Raw genomic sequence first — 22,480 nt, forward strand, 5'->3', positions numbered from 1 at the left:
TGATTCTATGAAAATCCGTTAAAAACTCTATTGTAAAAACACGCTTTTTGAGGAAAATGCTATTTCGAGTTCACAAAGGATATTCAACTTCTCGACAGAATAGTTTAAGAATAGGTCCATATTTTGGCCTAGGTTCTATGTAACCATACCCATGGATTGCGTTCTCAAGGTATAAATAATAACCATTGCGGAAAATTTCGGTACCTTTTTTTGGATAATATCTAAAAAGGTATACATTGTAAATAAAAATTATTAAATTAGTTCCAGATTATCTTCAAACTTCCAACATCCTGCCAAAAATTAAGATAGCGAAAGACGTTCATTAATTGCATAAAATTTAAAATAAGTATTCGATATTTCCTAAACAATGCACTTTGGGACCAATCACATGTTTTTGAGGCAAACAATCTTCCAAATTTCATTTTTAGTTGCTGATCAGGATCAGCGTCAATTTAATCTGCCAAATTTCTTTCAAATTGGCAAGAATATAGATATAGCTCCCACATATAACTTTCATCCGATTTGAGATTTAGGCCCCCATCTATAACAATGATATTCGGTATTTGGTATCAGATACAACTTAGTAATACTTTTGACAAATTTGGTCGAATTCGGTTCAGATTTACATATAGCACCCATATATAATTCATGCTATTTTATAATTAATTCTTCTCAAAGCCATAATATACCCTCTAAAGCATTAATATTCACTACAGCTTATTGTCGGCCCAGCATGACTTTTATCTTTTCCATACTAGATAAAATATGTAAACTAGATTAAAATACACTACACATAAATCCATTAGAAAATTTACAACGTTTTATTTTTTATGATAATCTTAAATTAATTTATTTTCCACTGTTTGTTGTTATTTTATTGCAAACAGGCCTTACGGCCCTGAGTTGTTGTCAGATTGTATTTTTTTTTTTTTCGACGTTTTGAAAGTGTTATGAACATAATTCCATTAATTTATTATTCAAAAGTCCAACTTCAAAAATGACTATTTGCCTCAAAAACATGTCATCGGTCCCATAGTGCAATGTACGTCCAAATATTTCTACCAAAATTATATGTACACAGAATCAGTTAAACTTTGTAACTCATTTTGGTACCTGTCCCATAAACCACCAAAATTTTGGAAAAAATAAAATAGCCCTCATTTTTCGCATACTGTTTTAAATACCGATACTCTCCTAGAACAAAAATTTAGCACACATAATATCGGGGACATGTTTTATATTTTTTCCCAGGTTCCGATCTATAGATACAAAAAAAAAAACAAAACCTAACCGCATTTTTTTTTTTTTTTTTTTTTTTTGAAGGGGGTGTTTTATTTATGTTATATGTTTAAAATTTTTGCTCTGTATAATTACAATATTTTTTTTTTTTTTCGAGAGAGAGATTCAAAAATTCTAAACGGTTTGCAAGATACGAGTCCCAAAAAACGATTTCTTGGAACATCAAGGTCTTACACTCCTGCGGCCAATAACAGCAAAATTTGATGAGATGGGAAAAAACGGCCTGGGTATCTTGAATGTGTCATTCCGTTTGCAACGCCTTGAAATTTTCGTCGGAGACACCAAAAAGGAATATGTATCCCTGATCAGAGTAGCGATGTCCGTCTGTCTGTCTATTGAAATCAGTATAGAGTTCACATTATTTAATCTAAAGATTTTAAATTTGGCTGAACGATTTATACTATATGCAGGCCGATTGGTATTGAAAATGGGTTATATTGGTTCACTCCTCCATATAACTGTACATCCTGCTTTTCGGTATTTTTAATGTTTCTGACAAAATCAAAATAGATGGAACATGGCAATTGAGGTTCTTGGTTGGTCTGTTCTCTCCTTGTAAAAAGTGTTCTCTTCAGTTCCACCAATTGTTTTAGCCCCCGTATAACGGTATCTCGGGATTTTCGGTATTTTGAAGGTTTAACAACTTTTATTTTGGGGTTCTTGGTTGGTCTTTCAATGTCAAAAATATTGGCTGCAGGTCTACCAATTGGTATAGCCTCCATGTAACCGTACCTCCTGATTTCCCCTATTTTTAAGGTTTCTTCCAAAATTTCTAACTAAATTATATGATACTTGACATCACTATCTAATTGGTGACATCACACCACTATTTGTATAGCCCTCATGCAATAGTACCTCCTGATTTTCGGTATTTTGATGGTTTCGGTAACAATTTCCAACCAAATCCTATGAAAGTTGACATTTGGGGTTCTCGGATGATCTGTTTTCTGCTATCAAAATTTTTTCGATTCAGGTCCACTAATTGATATAGCCCCCCTATAACAATACCTCACAATTTTCGCTATTTTAAAGGTTTCAGCTAAAATTTCCTACCAAAGTAGATGATACTAGCATTTGGGATTATCTGTTGGCCTGTTCTCTTCTTGCGAAAGAAATTTGATTAAGTTCCACTAATTGGTATAGCCCCCATATAACAATACTTCCTGGTTTTCGGTCTTTTGCCGATGCCAAAATTTCCACACAAATTAGATGAAACGTAAGAATTAGGATTCTCGGTTGGTCTGTTCTCTCCTCGCCAGAAATTTTATCATTTATCGGTACCTCCCGATTTTCGGCATTTTTGCGGTATTTGCCACAATAAATAAAATATGCGTTTTTCTATTTGGGTTATTTTAATTAAAAACGATTAATATTCTAATTTAATTTATTCTACTCTTTTCATTATTTCGTTTTACTTTGATAAATATTGTGGTGAGGGTATAAAATGTTCGATCCGGCCGAACTTGAAATCCCTTGACTTAAAAATGACACACAGTGCAATGGACCCTTTTTCTAAATGGTAGTTTCTTTAAATCCCAAATTATAATTTTCGATATGTGAAATTTTAGATGGACCTATCTTATATATCTCCCAGACTTACTTCGAACCTTTTTCCCGAGGGTATATATCTATCGGTCAACCTACCTTTGCTTTATTCTCACCTTTTTTCCATTGTCAAACCCCATCAACTTTTTACATTTTTAATTTAATTTGCTTAAAATGTGTATTTTTTAATTCCTCCCAAAATTATGTTCTGTTATCATACTCGAAATTCGCCGTGAAATTAAATACCGACTGACCTGATTTTTTCTTCGAATAATAAATAATTAATTTCTCCACATCTCTTGTCCAACATCATTTCTTACATACGAAATGTTAAACAGAAAACATGTCAGAAAAACAATTTTTTTTAAACATTCATTTTCCTGTCGCCCACTTAATTACAAAGTTATATGCCTTTCATGTTTAGTTTTCCTCAAAAGAAAAGAAATAACATTGCAACGACATATGTAGCCGTCGTGTTGCAATGATGCCTGTAACAAACCAAACAACCAGCCAAACATACATCTAAGTTGCATCTTGGATTTTGGCAAAGAAATAGAACACCATACAACACACTTCAGGCATAGTAGAGTAAGTGATGCTTGTTCCATGTTTGGTGAGAGAGAGGGAGAGAGCGAGAGAAGGAATAAATGTATCTTATGCACAAAGTAATTTAATGGAAGAACTGCAAAAGAACATATCACCATGGCAAACGTACTCCAGTGGGACACAGAACCTTCGTAACGCATCCTAAATATATCCTCTAGCAGATAGCGCCTTTGTCACTCCTTGGCTAAGTTCTCCAGCATGCATGCATGATGCATGCACACTTTGTTAAAGAACTTCACGAAGTTCCTTATTTGACTAGGGATACCCATCCGCTCATGCGTGCATACTGTCATTTATTTATTTGGCCAACATTAGGTTTCACAAAACTTCATATTTGTCGTCTACCTCTCATTACTCTAGTCATGCAATTTGTTGTGTTTCTTTCTTCTCTGCTTTGGTACGCACGTTCATCTGTTTTATTTCTTAGGTTTTTGTTTTGGTCTAGAAAACTTGTCTGTAAATAATTTTAAACAAATTATTCAACACTTTGCATTTGCTGTTTTTATACCCTCCACCAAACTATGGAGGGTACATTAACGTTGTCATTCTGTTTGTAACTCCTCGAAATATTCTTGATCAGCGGAAAATTCTGAGTCGATTGAGCGATGTCCGTCTGTCTGTCCGTCTGTCTGTTGTAATCACGCTATCTTTCGAACGAATTCAGATAGAAGGCCAAAATTTTGCACACATGTCTATTTTGCCAGTAGACAGGTTAAGTTCGTTAAAAGGTCATGTAGGTCCACGTTTTCATATAGCCCCTATATAACGGTACCTCCCGATATTCAGAATTTGCATGATTTTAGCGACATTATTCACCGAAATTGTTTAAAATTTGAAGTTCGTAATAGATACTACAGCTTATGACAGAAAATTGTCTGTGCTTCGTATTGTCTCTTCGTATAGCCCCCCTATAAAGGTACCTCCCAATATTCGGTCTTTTGATAATTTTAGCGTCATTATTTACCGGAGTAGTTTCAAATTACGTATTTAGAGTTCGTAATTGGAACTACAGTCTGTGACAGAAAATTGTCTATGCAAGTCCAGGTTTTCGTATCGGCCCCATATATCAGTACCTCCGTATATTCGGTATTTTGACGATTTTAGGTACAATACTCACAGAAATTGTTTGTGGTGTCGTATCTGAAGTTCGTAATGTATGCTACTGTCTGTGACAGAAAATTGTCTATGCAGGTCCAGGTCTTCGCGTAGCTACGATATAATGGTACCTCCCTATATACGGTATTTTGATGATTTTAGCTACATTATTCACCGTTTATTTCAAGTTTCGAATTTGAATATGGTAATGGCTTATAACAAACAATGCCTATGTAGGTTCACGACTTCGTATAGACCCCAATATAACGGCTATATTCGGTATTTTTAAGATTTTAACAGAATTTTTAACGGATTTTATTTTTTGAAAATTTCCAAATTCGTTCCAAATAGTGGAGGGTATTTAAAGTTCGGCCCGGTCGAATTTACTGCTTTTTAACTTGTTATACGTTCGCAATTTTCTGGATTGGGAGTGGGCAGAGGTAAGTTCGGCAATGATGTTATATAATTTTCCTGGTTGGCAAAGGTACTTAGTTTCGTGATAGGACTTGTATAAGTTTGATTGTCGGTATGACGGATGTAACCAGTTGCATTATTATATTGGTGAAGAGTTTGACTGGGTTACATGTGAGAGGTGCGTATTACTGTATGACAACTGTCCATTAAATGGTAGGAAAGTATGCTCTTTACCTCCTCACCACTTAAAATCAGATTTAATTCAAATTCGATGAGTATTTTGAAATAATAGAGCATATTTTACAATCCAACCTACCTTTGAACCAAGGCCAAATATTCTAAAAATCAGTCCAATATTGAAAGCCATTTAATTTTCCCTTTTCCTGGCAAAGATTTCCTAATTAAATTGCTCTACTATAAAACTACTTAAAGTATAACACAAAAATATAAGAATTGAAAAGCATCCCTGTCACTTACATCCCTGGCCAATGGCATCAATTTCGTTTTCAATTCACACCAACACTGCATCCTTGCCTTGCAATTTATAGACAAAAAGAAAATATATTACTTTATAACAATTAATTTCGAACACACAAGTTCACAATGTGCAGACAGACAGACAGATATACAGACCGACAAACGACTAGATTCATTCTCGACTTCGTTGAAGAGGCAACACCAGAAGAAGAAGGAGGCAGCATGAGTACTTGTACCGTCGCAGTTGTATCGTCGTAATAAATTGCAAAACAAATGCAACATGTGTGAATGATGAATGCAAACAGCATTTGTTGCAAACCAGTCAGATTTGTGTTCCTCTTTGGGTTGGCGAAAGATTAAACCAGGCTGACTGGCTTACCAACACTACCAAGCAGCAACACAAAATGTGTGCCCTTACTTATGGCCCCTCTCCCCACCTCTTTCTTTTACAAAACCTAGAGAATAAATTGCAACGCCAACAATGACACCAACAATAACAGGAACACCAACATTTACAAGGTAAAAAGTCAGGTTAAATCTAGATTCATTTAAATTGGCATGATTTACGAAAGGAAAAATATATAACATATTGCAATATTTACACACACTCATACACACAGAGATGCATATTCTTCCGGCCAAAGAGGCTTAGATGTACTGACTGACATACATTCAAGACAAAATTAAATGACAGCCACACCGAATGCTGTTTTCTCGACTTGTGCAAAAGGAAGGGATGGGAGGAGAAAGAAAGAGAAGAGAGAGGGAGAGAGAATGTTCATAGATTGGTATGTGCAGAAATGGTAAATAATGTCCATGGAAGAAACATTTATAGGAACGGTTCAATGTAGAAATATGGCAGACACGAAAAGAAAAACTTGGTATAGCACCCATATAATGGGGTAACTCTCGATTTTCGGCATTTTTGAGGCTTCCGCCATAATTTTCAACCAAATCAGCTGAATCTTGACATTTGGGGTTCTTGAAAAGAGTGCTCTTTCCATACAAAAAAAAAGTTCGATTCTGGCCCACTTATCGGTATAGCCCCGTTATAATGGGGTTCCTACCGTTTTTCGTTATTTTGAAGGTTTGTCCCACAATTTCAAACCAAATCAGTTTAAATTTGACAATTTGGGATCTCGGTAGGTATGTTCTTCCCTTACAAAAAATGTACGATTCAGATTCATTAATTGATATTGCGCCCATAAAACAGTACCTCCAGTTTCTTCACGTCCACAAATTGGCATAGCCCCATATAAGAAACCAAATTGGTTGAAACTTAATATTTGAAGTTCTTGCTAGGTCAGTTCTCTCCATGCAAAAAATGGTCCACTAATTGGTATAGCCCCCATATAACTGTGCCTCCCGATTTTCGGTAATTTGAAGGTTTTTTTTCCACAATTTCCCACCAAATAAGCTGAAGCTTGACAATTGGGGGTTTTGGTAGGTTTGCTCTCTTTTTTGAAAAAATGTTAAATTTCACTAAATGTTAAGTTTCACTAATTGGCACCTCCAGATTTTCGTTATTTCAAGGCTTCTGCCACAATTTCGAGTCAAATCAGCTGAAGTTTGACACTTAGGGTTCTTGAAAGGTCTGTTATCTCCATGCAAAGTTTTTTCGATTCAGGCGCCCAAATCGGCATAGCCTCCATATATAACGGTACCTCTCGATTCTCCATTCTGCCACGATTTTCATACAATTCTACCGAAACTTTACACTTGGGTATATGGTAGGTATGTTCACTACCTGCAAAAAAAAATTCACTACAGTTCCACTTTTATTTGTTTTAATTAAAATAGATTAATATCCCAGATTAACATATTCTAGCATTTTCCGTATATCATTTTACTTTGAAATATTTAGTTGTGGGAGATTTATCAACAATTTTTCCAGAAAAGACCTTTAAAATTGGTCTTATGTCTGTGGATGGCCTGTTTAAGGCTTTCTAAATATAAAGGACGTGTGAAAGAGCTTTCGTCTATAAACGACCCGTTAAAGGTCTTTTCCTTATTGGAGACCTGAAAAAGTTCATCTTATTACAGAAGACCTGTGAAAGCCTTTTATCTGGAAAAGGCCTGTAACAGTTCCAATCTATATAGAGTGCCTCTTTCTTCTGTCTATGGAAGACCTGTCTATAAAAGACCACCAAAAGTTCTTCTGTTTTTTTTTTTTTTAATCTGCAGAAGACCTTAACGTGGTTTTCTGTCGGTGAAAGATGTGGAAGAAGAAGACCTGTAAAAGAACTCTTCCTATAGAAAACCTTTTACAAATCTGCACAGAATGGAAGACAAGTTGAAGGTTTTCTGCATTTGAAAGATAAGTAAAACACACTCCGTTCACAGAAGACATGTAAAAGTTCTACTGTGTATTGAAGACCTGCAAAAGATATTTGATCTATAGAAGGCATGTGAGAGGTATTCTTTCCTCTCTCTATAGAAGACTTCTGAATAGCCTTTTATATATAGAAGACTTTTTCCCCGTTAGAAGACCTATAAAAGTTCTTCTGTTTATAGAAGATATGTAGAAGAACTTCTTCCTATAGAAAACCTGTTACAAATCTAGTTTTAATAGAAGAGCAGGTGAAGGTATTCTTTCTATGAAAGACATGTAAAAGACAATCCATCTACAGAAGCCCTGCAAAAATATTCTGAATATAGAAGACATGAGCTATTTCTTCTATAGAAGACCTGTTAAAGTTATTTTATCATCTCTCTGTAGAAGACTTGTAAAATGCCTTTTCTCTATAGATTACCTTACATTTGATTATCTTGTAAAATATCATCAGTTTATAGAAGACCTGCAGAAGCTCTCTCCTCTATAGAAGTCCATTAAAAGGTCTTATGTAAAAAGAGTACCTAACCCCTTATTTTAACATGATCATGTCATAGGATGTAATTACTTACTGTCACCAACAGACAATAAATAAGTTAAACAAGTAAGCAAAGACTATAAACGGAATTGGCCGACCATGTAATGCCCTAAAACACTTTTTAAAAAAAGTTTTGTTCTCTAAGTTTCAATAAAAAGGAAATCCCCCTAGGGGCCTATCACATTTTGGTCGACTTCGGTAAATTTGTTTTTTTTTAACAACGATTGTGGTCCATAAAAAAGTAAATAATAAAAATAAAGTTTATCATATTCTAAATTGAATTGAAGAATGCTTTCTTTCTTGGGTTTCAACAAACTACTTTTTTAATGCATTTATCTCCAAAACCCATGTTTCCCTGCAAAAAAATATAATTTTCCCTAATTTGCAAAAATATCGCCCATTGTTTTATAAGTACTCCATTACAATGACTAAGATCCAGAGACAGCAATGAATATGCAACAGCTCTGTAGATTGCTGGCATAGAAAACCGAAATCTGTCAACCTGTAACAAATAGCACACATTCAAACACACAGAGACAGTCACTCACACACGTTTTCGCTAAAAGACATTTGCCGGCAACACCAACATTAACGGCGACAACAACCTGTAAGTATTTAAGAGGAAGAATAATTCCAGCAACACTTGCAACCATCACCAGCAACAACAGGAACAACAATAAGGAGATTGACTTGAATAGATGAAGCTAAGATGCTGACTGCAAGACGAAAAGCAAAACGAAATGTGAAGAAATATTTTGAATGCAACCTAAATGTAACTTTAATCGTAGACAACAGCAATGGCAATAGCAACAGCAACGACAATGACAAGAACATCGCCGCGCGACGAAAAGAACATCACAACAACATGAGCAGCTACACATGTCGTACAAAACAATACGTAACGTAACGACGAGTTGGCGGCGTTAAGTATTACATCGTCGTCCTCGTGAAATATTCGCATATTGGGGAGTGTACTTGAAGAATGGAGTGATGAATGGTAATGTACGTACATATGTAAATACATATGCCGGTACATGGATATGTATCTATGTGACATATGGATGGAGAGTAGTGGGTCGTTAATGCTTGTCGTAGACAGTCGTCGTTTGTCCCAATTTTAGACAAGTTGTATGAATTTTTCCAGGTAAATATTTACTTGTAAATCGTTACAGGATTAATTCCATGGTTTGACACAATTTTGTTAGCTATATGGAAAGTAGGTATTGATAAGTTTTTGAGAGAGTGTATTGGTTTTGTTTAGGGGGGAGAACTTTGTCGCTGAAACATAACATTTTGTGATGCAGAATATGGATGTGGTGTCCGTTGGAATAGCAATTTTCGATTTTCGAAAAAAGTAAAGTTGTGCTGAATTGTGCTAGGTTGGTGCTCAATTGTGGTGAATTTTTCTTCGAAATTCAAAAAAGAATGAGATGTTACGAAAATAGCTGAGATACTATAAAAAATATTGTTATACCCTGCACCACAAGGTGATCAGGGTATTATGTCTTTGTGCATTTGTTTGTAACAGGCAAAAGGAAACGAGATAGACCCATAGTTCCTTTTGATGATTTGCATAGAATCACTTTCTGAGTTGATTTATGCATGTCAGTCCGTCTGTCCGTCCATCCATCCGTCCGTCTGTCCATGTATTCTTGTGAACAAAATGCAGGTCGCATTTATTATCCGATTGAGATGAAATTTTGCAAACAACATTTGTTTGGCCCAAGGACGAACCCTATTGAAATTGGAGATAATCGGTAAAAATTTAGATATAGCTCCCATATATATCTTCGTCCGATTTGGCTTTTATTGTGCACCAAACGTGTAATATCAGCCCGAATAGTATGGAGTTTTGCACATACAACCAAATTAGGCCTGAAAATAAGTATGCCAAATTTTATTGAAATCGGTTCAGATATAGCTATAGCTCCCATATATATTGTTCATCCGATTTGTTATTTTTGTCCTCCGCAGCCGTAATATGCGCTCTGTAACAACGATATTCAGGGAAATATATCAAATACAGCTCAGAAATATCTTTGCCAAACTTGTATCGAGATCGGTTCCGATTTGGATATAGTTCCCATATATATTTTAATCCGATTTCAAATTAATTTCGCACCAAATGGGCAATACAAGTCCGAATTTAAAAGATACAAATGCTTCGGCATATTTAGTCCTTTGAATTTTAAATTATTATTATAATCAAAGCGTGTATGATTGAATTCTCCCATAAAAACTTTTAATTATTAAGTGGAGCTCAACTAAATTATCATAGTGGTGTAGGGTATCATAAAATCGGCTCCGCCCGACTTTAGGACTTTCTTTACTGTTTTTTTTTTTTTCGAAAATAATCTGAGAGAATTGCAACTTACAAATTTTGTACTCATTTGTGCCCCTAAAATGTTTTCGGTTCTAAAAAAATATATTTTCGAAAGTATGCCGAAATATCAATTTTCAAATTTCAAAAAAAAAAAAATTATGCTGACTTGTGCTGGATTTGTGCTAATTTGTGCCATTTAATTTTTATACCCTCCACCGTAGTATGGAGGGTATATTAAGTTTGTCATTCCGTTTGCAACACCTCGAAATATACACTTTAGACCCCACAAGGTATATATATTCTTGATCAGCATAAAATTTTATGTTGATTTAGCGATGTCCGTCCGTCTATCCGTCTGTCAGGACTTTTGGTATTGAAAATGGGTGATGTAGGTCCACGTTTTGGTATAACCCCCACATAGTGGTACCTCCTTTTATACCCTCCACCAAAAAAAGTATGGAGGGTATATTAAGTTCGTCATTCCGTTTGTAACTCATCGAAATAATCATTTTAGACCCAACAAAGAATATATATTCTTGATCAGCGTAAAATTCTAAGACGATTTAGCCCCGTCCGTCCGTCTGTCCGTCTGTTGTAATCACGCTACAGTCTAAACGAATTAACATAGAAAGCTTAAATTTTGCACAGATCTCTCTTTTGTCTGCAGGCAGGTTCAAAGATGGTCTTTATCGGTCCACGATATCGTATATCCCCCATATAACTGTAACCCCCGATATTCGGTAATTTGATGATGTTAGCCACACTTTTCAATGGAATTGTCTTAAAATCCTCACAAGTAGTTCCTTGTCAGTACTTCACCCCCTGAGAGAGAATTGTTTATACAGGTCCACGATATCGTATATCCCCCATATAACGGTACCCCCCGATATTCGGTATTTTGATGATTTTACCCACATTTTTCATCGGAATTGTCTGAAAATCCACACAAGAAGTTCCTTGTGGGTACTTTATGCCTCGGCAGAGAATTATCTATATAGGTCCACGATATCGTATAGCCCTCATATAACGGTACCCTCCGATATTCGGTATTTTGATGATTTTACCCACATTCTTCAACGAAATTGTCACAAGGGGTTCTTTGTCAGCACTTTACCCACCGACAGAGAATTCGCTATATAGGCTAACGATAACGTATAGCTCCCATATAACGGTACCCCGCGATATTCGGTATTTTGATGATTTTAGCCACTTTTTCCAATGGAATTATCTGAAAATCCACACAAGGAGTTCCTTGTGAGTACTTTACACGCAGACATAGATTTGTCTTTATAGGTCCACAATATCGTATATCCCCCATATTAGATATTTTAAAGATTTTAAAATAATTTTTAATGGATTTTTTTTTTGAAAGTTTTCTAATTCTTTCCAAATGGTGGAGGGTATTCAAAGTTCGGCCCGGCCGAACTTACTGCTTTTTTAATTTTTTTTATTTTATTATTTTTTGGTGATTTTAGCCACTTTATTTACCGGAATTGTTTCAAATTTGGTTCAGGTTTATTTTTACAGTAGGCAGGTTAAGTTCGTAAATGGGCCATGTAGGTCCACGTTTTCATATATTATTAATCGGAATTGTTCAAAATTTGGTATTTGAAGTTCGCAATGGATACTACAGCCTAAGACAGAAAATTGTCTGTGCAGGTCCACGTCTTCGTATAGCCCCCATATAATGATACCTCCCTATATTCGGTATTTTGGTGATTTTAGCGTCTTTATCCACCAAAATTTTTCAATTTACGCATTTAGAGTTCGTAATGGAAACTCCAGTCTGTGACAGAAAATTGTCTATGCAGGTCCAGGTCTTCGTATAGGTACCATATACCAGTACCTCCCTATATTCGGTATTTTGACAATAATACTTACAGAAATTGTTTGAAATGTCGTATTTGAAGTTCGTAATGGATGATACAGAATATGACAAAAAATTGTCTACACAGGTTCAGGTCTTCGCACATCTTCGATATAGCGGTACCTCCCCATATTCTATATTTTGATAATTTTAGCTACATTATTCACCGTTTATTTCAAGTTCCGAATTTAAATGTGGTAATGACTCATGACAAATAATGCCTGTGTGGGTCCACGTCGTATGGGCACCAATATAACGGCAATATTCGGTATTTTTAAAGTTTTACCAAAGTTTTTTCAGGATTTTATTTCCAAATTCGTTCCAAATGGTGGAGGGTATTCAAAGTTCGGCCCGGCCGAACTTACTGTTTTTTAACTTGTTTTTTTTTTTAATAATCTTTAGGGAAGGGATATCATGCACTTTATAGAGATGTTATTTGATATGAGATGTAAAATTGTCTCAATCAAACTTGGTAAAAATCGATTAAGAATTGGATATACCTCCCACATATTAGTTATCTTAGAAGGCAAATTATAACTGCGTAGTTGCTATAATCTACTTCGCTTAAATTCCTAATATAATTTTTTTTCTTATGGGAGCTCTACTAAATACGCTTAGTGGTTTGGGGTATCATATAGTCTACCCCGCCCGACTTTTGACCTTTCCTTAAATGTTACTTGTAAGCTTGCACCTAATTTACTCCGTGTAGAATAGTTTTCTGATGACGTTATTCTCAAGCTCTTTCTTACTGTTCAGGATGAAATCAACCCTCATAACTCTTGTTTGTCCCAAATCTCACCTTACTTAAGCCTTGTATTAATAAGAATACTTTTTGAATTAATCTATAGTTGTCAAAATCCCTTAATTAAGAATTTTGGGAAACCCCAATGATGGAGCGGAATTTCTAGTTTTCCCTTCGAAACACTGATTGAATTGTAAAAATCTTACATCTCCACTAATGAGATGCCAAAAATAATCCATCGATATTAATAGAGAATATTTTCTTTATTAGCTTTTTTGCATTCATGACAAGGTGTGCACATGAACAAATTAAATGTTGATTTTCTTTATGGTTTTCCCAAGGAAGGATTGCAAGAATCATAAAATCGTGCAATGAAATTCAAAAGGGAATTCGCGATATGCCTTGATGACATTGCGATTATTGGCCGAAATCACTAACTACAATCATCGTCAGCATCATGATGATTGTGATGATGATGATTTTGAATGTTTAACTGGACGGTGGATGGATAGATGGACGATGTTATTTGATGGCTTTGCCTGGCTAACGTCTTTTGGCTGACTAACTAACTGACTCTCTGACGACGATACTTACTGTCTGCTGCTTAGACGTCTGACTGACAAAACGATCGTCTTAACAAATGTTTCTGTTACACAAGCAGTCACATTTTGAGGTTTGTTAAGACACCTTTAGAATTTCAGCCGACGCTCAACAGACTCGTTAAGTTTTAAGCCGGAAAACATGTGGCAAGTGAAGAACCACTGAAGTTGTCTCAAAGCCATAAACTCACACAGAATGAAGAGAACGCCAAGAAAAATTTATGTCCAACATCAAATGGACATGTAGACCAGCTACACACAAAAAAATCATTGGAGGGATAATAAAAAAACAGGGAAAATAAAAAGAAAACAATCTCAAAAAGACAACGCAAAGCAATGCGAAAAAGTGTCGGTCATTAACGCCATTAAACCAGTTCTGACATTTTAATTAAACTACACGCAACACTGGATACTGGCAAAACAAGCGAACGGCTGGCCGACTGGACGAACTTACCAATGAAACAACCAATGTGGCCCAAACGTAAACTGACAGCATAGAAGAAATACCTCAATGCCGAATGGAAACAAAAATCAGACATTAAAAACCATCACATATCTATCCCATTCATCCATTCCTTGGACACTTGTTAAAACGATATTTGCACACAATCGAACGCTCAAAGACATAGTCGGCGAGCGTATCACTTCGTCTGGGGCCAAGTTAATGCTTAAGCATTGCCTCATCTGAGCATGCTTTCAAAACCAATCATATATACTTTTTAAGCTTAGGCTTTAAGTTTTCTTCCCTTTGATTCGTCCACATACATATACACCGGGTGGAGATTCAAGGTTACCAGCAAACTCTCCTGAGGAAATATTTAACATTTTTTTGTATCGCTTAAGGAGATAGGATTGTAAATCAAAGGGTGATTGGTTTGGAACGTCTTTATAAATTCAGAAAATAATTCTGAAAATTCCACAATTTTAGCCCCTTGAAATACATTAATGCACAAGTCTTTAAAAATGTCCTGTGAAAAAAAAAAAAAAATAAAAATTCACTCTTCCAGAATACTTAATACAGAATATACTTTTAGAACACCTTTAAAAAATATTATTATACCCTCCACCCTACATAGTATGGAGGGTACATTAAGTTCGTCATTCCGTTTGTAGCTCATCGAAATAATAAATTAGACCTAACAAAGTATATATATTCTTGATGAGCGTAAAAGGCAACTAAGACAAGATAGCCCTGCCAGTCCGTCTGTTGTAGTCGCCCTAGAGTTAAAACGAATTAAGATAGGGAGCTAAAATTTTGCCCAGATCATAATTTTATCTTCAGGCAGCTAAAGTTCAAAGATGGGCTATATCCGTCTCAGATATCGTATAGTCCCCACACATCGGTACCTTATCGGTATTTAGATGATTGTAGCCAAATTTCTCAAGGAAATTGTTAGATACCCCACTCAGGGAATTCCCTTTGAGTACAGGGTTAGATAAAAAACTGGAACAACGTCAAACACCATTATTTTTACATTTTTTTTTTTAATTTTATTGAATGAAAGCAAAAAAATTTCGGAAAAGCACAAATTTTAGAAAAAGTTTAGATTTGTTCGAATTAGTCACCTATGACGCGAATCATGGCCTTCAAACGGCCAATGAAACCGTCACACGCTGCCAAATATTGCTCTTCGCTATTTTGGCCCATTCCCGGCGAAGCACTTGCTCGAGGTGATCGACACTTTGGTATTTTTTAGGTGCCTACCTTGCTTTCCAAAATACTCCAGACCTATAGACCAACGGATTGGTATACGGAAATTTTGGTGGCAATTGTGCGCTGGAAATGAAGCGAGAAATCTCATTTTATAACCATTCTTGGGTGGCGCGTGTTGAGTGCGATTGTGCTGAGTCTTGTTGGAATGTCCAAGGTATGTGGCCAAAATGTTTGCGTGTCCAAGCTTTAAATACACCCTCCAGAATATTTTCGCGATAATAATCGGCATTTATTCTGATGGCAAGGTCGATTAATACGAGCGGAGATCGACCGTCGGCTGTTATGGCGGCCCACACCATCACCATGGCCGGCGCTTGAGTTCTGGTGGCCAACCGAAGGTGCACATTTTCAGCTGACCTCTTTGGCAAGTAACAACGATAATTTTGTTCGTTTACAAACTGCTGGACAACGAATGTTTTCTCATCGGAGAAAACCAAATTCGGCAGTGCAACACTTTCGGCCAAACGGAGCAACTCTTTAGCTCTTTTGAGTCTATATTCTTTCTGTTGCGGTGTAAGTTCTTGAACTTTTTGGAATTTCAATGGCTTTACCCCGAACTCTTTTTTCAATATTTGCCGAATGGAATATTGCGATATGTTCAGCTCACGAGCCACTGCGACGCGGGTTTCGATCAAGTCGCTTCTTTACTTTTCGAACCACTTCTGCTGATCTTGCTTTTTTCTTCCGTTCACTTTCTTGACGTCGGTCTACGCTACCATTATCATGGTAACGAGCGATGGTACGAGACACAAAATATTTATTCACATTTAAATGCTGGATGCTTAATATAAAGAAATCACACTATCACGCTTGAATTCCATCACGACTAACTTTTTTCTGGAATATTCTCACCAAAATGCTTTTGTATGCTTGTAAACATTATAATGAGCTATCAGTGGAATAATTTTAAAAGCTATCGGATGAGACTTTGAAATGACAGCAGTCTGAAAAAATCCTCTTAATATTATTTGGAAAATATTTAAAAGAATCCAAGAGTATTTCTTGAAAATCCACATGAAAATCCTTCCGGAAAATTGTTCAAAAGGGTAGGTTGTTATAGCTTAGAAAATATTAAAAAAGTATTTACTTTAATATCTCTGAAAGAGATTTACAAAAAATTTTTAAAAAATCTAAATTTATAGCTTTGAGATACTTTTAGAAAATTTTAAAAAAGAAAAACTGAAGACAGTCCTTTAGGAATCACTCAGATTATCCCTCATAAAATATAACAAAATACGCTGTTGTGGCTCCCATGTCATTAAAATAACAAAAATTATGTCATTAAAATTAAATTATTAAAAATTACTCTTCAAATATTTGTTAAAACATATCTAAAATTCAGCTATTATAGGTCCAAGAGTCCTTTGAAAAAATTTCTTTATATTATCCCTTAAAACTTAATTGTTATGGCTCTAAAGTCCTTATAATAACTTAAGTAGGCATTAAGCAAATATTTTTAAAAATTCCTCCATTATGGTTCTAAAAGTACTTTAGAATGCCAAAAATGATCTCCGTATAAGTAACAGAACATGTTCTTTTCCAATTGAATAACTCTCCCACCTTTACATGAGAACCTCATTAAAATGATATAAAACATTTCCATGAATACTCTGAAAACTATTAATACCCGCAAGTGGCTGAGCAAAAACCACCTTCTTCGCAATCATAGTCACATCATCACACACAGGAGCTACAGAATCGTCGTCTTACAATGGCATCAACATTTCTTAATATATTTTAAAACCGGCATTTAATCGCTAAAAGCTCATCTTCTGATTAACACAGTTGACAAGATCTGACATTGGATATTTATTTACATGCGGCTGTTGCTGCTGCTGCTGATGCACTTGTTCATGTTTGGCTCTGTACATTCCGCTTGTAATTTTAATAAAGACGCATGCCAAACGGACCAGGTATTGAAAGATGTCTTCATGTGACATGGCAGGCATTCCAATAATGTTGTTCATTATGAAATGTAAGAGAAAATCCCAAAAAGACAGAGATTGATGAAATTATTAAAATTACAAAAATTTGAATGCAAACTTTTAAGAGAAGTTGAGTACATAAACTACACTCGGAGTATTAGAAAGACAACTGTTTACCTAAGTTTATATGTGGATCTCAGAACTCTTTACTGGGTCCACTGGGCACTCCTAGAACAATAAAGCACACGCCTCAAGATATATCAAGCTAATTTTAATATTTATTTCTTATTCGAAATGCGTCTTCTGCAACCATGAAGATTATGTCGAAATGGTAAGTTTAACTCTGAATCGATTATGTTGTAGTAGGAACGAATTTAATCTGGTGGCTTTCTTTAGGATTATCAAGTGCCAATTAAAAATTTCTTTGACAAGGTATCAGTCGGTTTTGTCGACGGATATACAGGGTGAGATGCAAACTGCAACCAACTTCAGACTGCTGTCCTTCTAAGCCACTCGTCCGACAGCTGTTAAAATTATTCCAGTGACAGCTCATTATATTGTTTACAAGCGTACAAAAGCGTTTTTGTGAGAATTTTCCAGAAAAAAGGTTATTCGTGATGAAACTCAAGCGTGATAGTGTGATTTCTTTATATTTGGCTGAAAAACTACAATTGGCTATCGTTAGAGCACTACAGCATATAAATGCGAATAAATCATTTGTGTCTCGTACCATCGCTCGTTACCGTGATACTGGTAGCGTAGCCCGATGTCAAGGAAATGGAAAAGTAAAGAAGGGAAAAAATGCTCGTGAGCTGAACAAATCGCAATATTCCATTCGGCAAATGTTGAAAAATAAGCTTACAACGCAACAGAAAGAAAATAGACTCAAAAGAGCTAAAGAGTTTCTTCGCTTGGCCGAAAGTGGTGAACTGCCGAAATTAGTTTTCTCCAATGAGAAAACATTCGTTGTCCCGCAGTTTGTAAACAAACAAAATTATTGTGTTTACTTGCCAAAGTGGTCAGCTGAAAATGTGCACCTTCGGTTGGCCACCAAACTAAAGCGCTGGCCATGGTGATGGTGTGGGCCGCCTTAACAGCCGATGGTCGCTCTCCGCTCGTATTAATCGACCTTGGCATCAGAATAAATGCAGAATATTATCGCGAAGACCTTGGACATTCGCGCAGACCTTTGACATTCAAACAGGACTCAGCACCATCGCACTCAGCATGCGCCACCCAAGAATGGTTACAAAATAAGGTTCCTCGCTTTATTTCCAGCGCACAATGGCCACCAAAATCTTCGGATACAAATCCGGATACCAATCCAAAGTTGGCACTAAAAAATACAAAAGTGTCGATCACCTCAAGCAAGCGCTTCGGCGGGAATGGTCCCAATTCCGCAGAGCATCATTCGGGCAGCGGTTTCATTGTTCGTTTGAAGGCTATAATTCGTGTCAAAGGTGACCAATTCGAACAAATCTAAACTAATTGTAAAATTTGATGCTATTTCCGACATTTTTTGTTTCATCACCCTGTATAGTGGACAATAACCGTAAAAACGTATGAAGATGTATATCGAATGTATATAAGAATCTGAACAGATTTCGATAAAATTTGGCAGAGGAATTGTTGTGCTGTATCTGTTGTCTGGTTTCAAATATCAGTATTGTACCACACCAAATCGGATGAAACATTTCTATGGGAGCTATAGCTATATCTGAACCGATTTTCGCCAAAATTCACTCCATTTGGGCTGATGTTAGCCATTTGGTGCACAAAAAACCTGAAATCGAATAAAGATTTATATGGGAGATATATCCAAATCTGAACCGATCTTGACACAATTTTAGGAACTTATTTCTGAGCTAAATCTGATATCTGGTACCAAAGATCATTGTTTTGGAGTGCATACCACGCATGTGAGGGACTTAAACACCAAACCGGATGAAACATATACATGTTTGCTATCGCTATATCTGAACCAATTTTCACCAAATATAATGTACTTGCTTCTAGACTGATTTAAGTCGGATGTGCCAAATTTCACATCATTTAGACTGATAATGGCCATTTTGCATATAATTTACCCGAAATCAGTTCAAGATATATATGGGAGCTATATCCTAATCTGATCTCGATAAAATTTGACAGAAGTATTTTTCAGCTCCATAAGCTATCTAGTTCCAAATATCATAGTTGTAGACTGCAAATTGCGCATGTGAGGAACGTAAACCCCCAAATCGAATAAAACAAATTCATTAGTCATTTGGACTAATATTAGGCATTTGGCATTTATATTGCGATGTGTGAAATTTTATGAGAACCTGATGCTTATTTCGCATTTTGTGAGAGACATAATTATTCAAAAAATTTCAGGTACCAGAAAGTGTGGACCAGATCTTATTTCTGTAGAAATATTGTGTCATGTGAAATTAGGAGGAAATTGGATGCTCAATTCTTGTTTTATGATAGTTTTGGTTATTCATTTTTGTTGGGGGAGGTACTTAATGGAGTGGGCCGATATTGTCCATTTTTAAAGCACTGTCTCAAATATTACGATTTGCAAAATATGAACAAAAATTGAGTGATCCTGTTCTTTGAGGTAACTTATTTGTTATGAGAATTTTTACCTTCTGAGGGTAGAGGTAGCAGAACGGGTACGATGGTTCCCATGTCCGAATTCGACATAAGTTTGCCAATAATAATATTATTATAATATAATAATAATACGATGTACCAAGTTTTGACCAAATCGAATAATTCTTTCGATAGTAATCGTGCGCTCCAATCAGACAGACACACGGACGGACATCCTTACATCGTCTTCAAATGTCCTGGAACTGATTTGGTCCTAAGAGACCTAGAGTCTTAAACCGTTATTACGATGAGTTACGTTTTGGCCGTATCAAATAATATATAGCCTTTTTATACCCTACACCTCAAGGTGGTCAGGGTATTATGTCTTTGTGCATTTGTTTGTAACAGGCAAAAGGAAACGAGATAGACCCATAGTTCCTTTTGATGATCTGCATAGAATCACTTTCTGAGTTGATTTATGCATGTCAGTCCGTCTGTCCATGTATTCTTGTGAACAAAATGCAGGTCGCATTTATTATCCGATTGAGATGAAACTTTGCAAACAACATTTGTTTGGCCCAAGGACGAACCCTATTGAAATTGGAGATAATCGGTAAAAATTTAGATATAGCTTCCATATATATCTTCATCCGATTTTGCCTTTTATTGTGCACCAAACGTGTAATATCAGCCCGAATAGTATGAAATGTTGCACATTCAACCAAATTATGCCTGAAAATAAGTATGCCAAATTTGATCGAAATCGGTTCAGATATAGCTATAGCTCCCATATATATTGTTCATCCGATTTGTTATTTTTGTCCTCCGCAGCCGTAATATGCACTCTGTAACAACAGTATTTGGGGAAATATATCAAATGCAGCTCAGAAATACCTTTGCTAAATTTTATCGAGATCGGTTCAGATTTGGATATAGCTCCCATATATAACTTCGTCCGATTTACTTTTTATTGTGCACCAAACGTGTAATATCGGCCCGAAAAGTATGAAATTTTGCACATACAACCAAATTAGGCCTAAAAATAAGTATGCGAAATTTGATCGAAATCGGTTCAGATATAGCTATAGCTCCCATATATATTGTTTATCCGATTTGTTATTTTTGTCCTCCGCAGCCGTAATATGCACTCTGTAACAACAATATTTGGGGAAATATATCAAATGCAGCTCAGAAATACATTTACTAAATTTTATCGAAATCGGTTCAGATTTGGATATAGCTCTCATATATAACTTCGTCCGATTTACCTTTTATTGTGCACCAAACGTCTAATATTTGCCCAAATAGGATGGAATTTGACACATACGACCGAATTTAGTCTAGAAGGTAGTATGCCAAATTTGGCGAAGATCGGTTCATATATAGCTATAGCTCCCATATATATTGTTCATCCGATTTGTTCTATTTGTTACCTGCAGCCGTAATATGCACTCCGTAACAACGATATATATCAAATACAGCTCAAAAATATATTTGCCAAAATTTATCGAGATCGGTTCAGATTTGGATATAGTTCCCATATATATCTTTATCTGATTTCAAATTAATTGTGCACCAAATGGGCAATACAAGTCCGAATTTAAAAGATACAAATGCTTCGGCATATTTAGTCCTTTGAACTTTAAATTATAATTGTAATCATACGGTGTATGATTGAATTCTCCCATAAAAACTTTTAATTATTATGTGGAGCTCAACTAAATTAGCAAAGTGGTGTAGGGTATCATAAAATCGGCCCCGCCCGATTTTAGGACTTTCTTCACTGGTTAACCATATGGCTGAGGGTATAATTATAGTCGAATTCTAAAGAATTCTCTCAATCACTCACTCTCTCACTTATACTCTCTGATTAATCAACTCTCAATTCAAAAACTGTGCAGCACTTGTTGTCCTCTACTAAAACTAATTTTCTGCTCAATAAATCAACTATAATCTCTGTGTCAAGCTTCTGTGTGATTTCTAAAGTTAATTGCTGATTTGGTTTTGTATCTCTTCTTCTTCTTCTTGATATTCCTTTCTATATATATTTTATATCCCAGAACTAAATCTCCAGCCTTGGCCTTAGTCTGTCGTCCTCCTGTTTACAATCACCCAATTTGTTTTATCACAATTTTATGACTACCACAATGATGTCTCTCTTCTGGTTGCATTGACGTTTCTTTTATTTTTGTATTTTGTTGTTGTTTTCCTCTTCTCTCCGCTTTTATGGTTGCTGCTTGTTAACCAACTTTAGCAATTATTACCATAATCATAAAACATTATCGCTTATTTATCAAAAATACTAAAAGACAACGACAAACAGTAGAAAACACAGCAGTGCATAGAGGGGAAGGGGGCGAAAATGTTGCAGGCACTGGCTGACCAAGAAAACCCGACTCATCAATGGCAAATGACCACAACACTTGA

The sequence above is a fragment of the Musca domestica genome, unplaced genomic scaffold, assembly GCF_030504385.1.
Source record: "Musca domestica strain aabys unplaced genomic scaffold, Musca_domestica.polishedcontigs.V.1.1 46, whole genome shotgun sequence".
Taxonomy (NCBI): Eukaryota; Metazoa; Arthropoda; class Insecta; order Diptera; family Muscidae; genus Musca; species Musca domestica.